Here is a 2,992-nt window from a genome sequence, read left to right on the forward strand (position 1 = left end):
ACCGTTGAAGGACTGATTCCTTTGACATCACCTAGTGTCCAAGCGATAGCCTAGTTGTGAGCTCGGAGTACCCTCAGTAGTCTATCAGTTTCCACATAAGAAAGAGAAGCTGACACAATAACTGGCAGCTTTTTATCTTTACCCAAAAACTCATACCTCAAGTGACTAGGAAGCACCTTCAATTCAAGTTCTGGAGGCTTTTCAGTAGATGGCATCAGCTCTTTTGGAACTACTCCCAATTCCTCATAATACCTTCTGTTCAAGGGCCCATAGGAATAAAGCCACTTCACATAACCCATGACCTCTTGTCCCTCTTGCTCCGTCAATTCAACTTCAGTTAAACTCAGTTCGAGAGGATCATCTAGCAGCTTTTTCTCACCCACAATTTCATCAATCAAATCAATGAAGAAACAGTTATCACTTGCCTTTGGGTATGTCATAGCCTTTAGCACATTAAAGACCACTTCTTCTCCTTGGACTCTCAGCTTTAATTCACCCTTTTGAACATCGATCAAGGCTTGGCCAGTTGCCAAGAATGGTCTCCCAAGAATGATTGGGACATTGCTATCTTCTTCCATATCCAGAACAATGAAATCAGCTGGAAAGATGAACTTGTCAACTTTAACTAACACATCCTCAATGACTCCTCTAGGATGAGCTAGTGATCGATCCGCCAATTGGAGAGTTACCGTGGTTGGCTTTGCTTTACCCAAGTGCAATCTTTTAAACACTGATAGAGGCATCAAGTTAATGTGGCTCCCAAGTCACATAGTGCATTTATTCCTTCAATTCTCCCAATAGTACAAGGAATAGTGAAACTCCCTGGATCTTTGAGTTTGGGAGGGGGTTTCTTCTGTAGAATGGCGCTGCAGTCTTCAGTTAGAGCCACTGTCTCATAATCCTCCATCTTTCTCTTCTTTGACAGAATCTCCTTCATGAACTTCACATAACTTGGCATCTGCTCTAAAGCTTCAGCAAAGGGAATGTTAATGTGAAGTCTTTTGAAGACTTCTAGGAATTTGGTGAACTGCTTGTCTAGACTTGACTTTCTGAGCCTCTGAGGATAGGGTATTTTCACATGGTGATCAATGCTAATAGGTGGAGACTTTTGTGGTTGTGTTGGGCTGTCAGTAGCCTTCTCTGCTGTTGGTGTTGGGGTTGGCATTGGTTGAGCTTTATTCTCCTTGTCTCCATCAGCTGGTTGTGGCAATTCAAGACCATCATAATTCTTACCGCTTCTCAGGGTAATTGCTTTGCAGTTTTCTTTGGGATTGACTTCAGCTGTGCTAGGCAAATTTCCTTGAGGATGGGTTGCTACCTAAGTTGCTAGTTGGCCCATCTGAGTCTGCAGGTCTTTGATTGAAGATCTAGTTTCAGTCATGAATTGTAGCAGTAAATCTGTTTGCAAACTAGAATTTCAACCAGAGGCTTGTTGCTGATTAAACTGTTGGTTTTATGTCTGGTTCTGATTTCATTGCTGATAGAACCCACTGTTTCTTCGGTTACCACCTTTGTTGAACCCATAGTTGTTGTTGTTATTCTACGAAAAATTTCCAATGGCTTTAGCTTCATCCATTGGCAAATCATCCACATCTGCTTGACACTCTGAAAAGTGATGACTTCCTCCACATAACTCACAAACAACTTTGGCTTGCTTAGCTTGCCCTGCAATTAGCTTTGTCAATGCCTCAACCTGAGCTGTCAACTTTGTGATGGCATCAACCTCTAACACACCAGCTACCTTCTTAGTTTGACTCATTTCAGTTGGCCACTGCTGATTGTTTAGAGCCATCTCCTCCAATAGATCGTAAGCCTCATTAGCACTCTTTCTCATAAAGGCTCCACAAGCTGCTGCATCTATCAGAGTTCTAGTGTTACCAACCAACCCGTTGTAGAAATTGTGGACCAGCATCCACTTCTCTATACCATGATGAGGGCACTTTCTGATCAGATCCTTAAACCTCTCCCAAGACTCATGGAGAGATTCATTATCTTGTTGGCAGAAGTTGTTGATTTCTTCTCGCAGCTTTGCAGACTTAGCTGGAGGAAAGAACTTTGACAAGAATTTCGTTGCCAGATCATTCCGGGTGGCTATAGAGTTGGGTGGCAAGGAGTTTAACCAACTCTTGGCTCGTTCTCTGAGCGAGAATGGGAACAGTCTCAGTCGAATGGCATCATCACTAACTCCATTAACTTTAAAAGTTTCACAAAGTTCCATGAAGTTAGAGAGATGCAGATTAGGATCTTCAGAAGGGAGGCCACCAAACTGAACTGACGACTGCACCATTTGAAGTATGGCAGGTTTGATCTCAAAGTTATTCGCATCCACTGCCGGTGGCCTGATACATGACTGCACTCCCGTCAGAGTAGGGAGAATGTAATCTCTCAAGCTACGACCATTAGCTTGATCTTCCACGGCGCCACCATTATTACCGTTATTACCTCCATTGTTTGCAGCATTAGCATTCACATTAGCAACCATGATTTCTGAAGTTTCAGCAGTTGCTGAAACTCCTTCTTGCCTCTTGTTCTTTCAGTTTCTCCTACAAGTTTTCTTTATTTCAGGATCAACTAGTAATATGACTGCTTGTCCTTGACGGCGCATACACTTAGGATTCCTGAAATAGATCAAGAAAATATTGCAAGAAAAAGGTTAGAAAATCAACAAGAGAAAATATACTAATGTAGAAGTTAGTATAATTTTGTGCAGTATTGATCTTTAAACAGTTCCCCGGCAGCGGTGCCAAAAACTTGTTACGAATTTTATGTTTATTACGCAAGTATACGCAATCAAGTAGTATCTCACGCAAGTGAGGTCGAACCACAGGGAATTGGATTAAGTACTACTAAACTATACTTATGATTCTATTTGGTAAAATAATAATTTTGCAATTTAAAAGTAAATAACTCAAAAAATTAAAGAGAAAATAAACGAAGATTAATCAAGATGAGAGATTAGGGAGGTGAATCCTGTTGATAAGTTACCAAAGTT

The 2,992-nt window shown here is 41.3% G+C and overlaps 1 non-coding gene across 1 annotated transcript; it reads left to right on the forward strand.

The window, feature by feature from the left end:
* The first annotated feature begins 1,922 nt into the window (after positions 1–1,922).
* Positions 1,923–2,029, forward strand: LOC115718206 (small nucleolar RNA R71). The gene has a single exon (XR_004011790.1). It is a non-coding gene; the product is annotated as a small nucleolar RNA R71 (small nucleolar RNA).
* Positions 2,030–2,992: the final 963 nt, after the last annotated feature.

This window comes from Cannabis sativa, chromosome 5 (assembly GCF_029168945.1).
Source record: "Cannabis sativa cultivar Pink pepper isolate KNU-18-1 chromosome 5, ASM2916894v1, whole genome shotgun sequence".
Lineage (NCBI taxonomy): Eukaryota > Viridiplantae > Streptophyta > Magnoliopsida > Rosales > Cannabaceae > Cannabis > Cannabis sativa.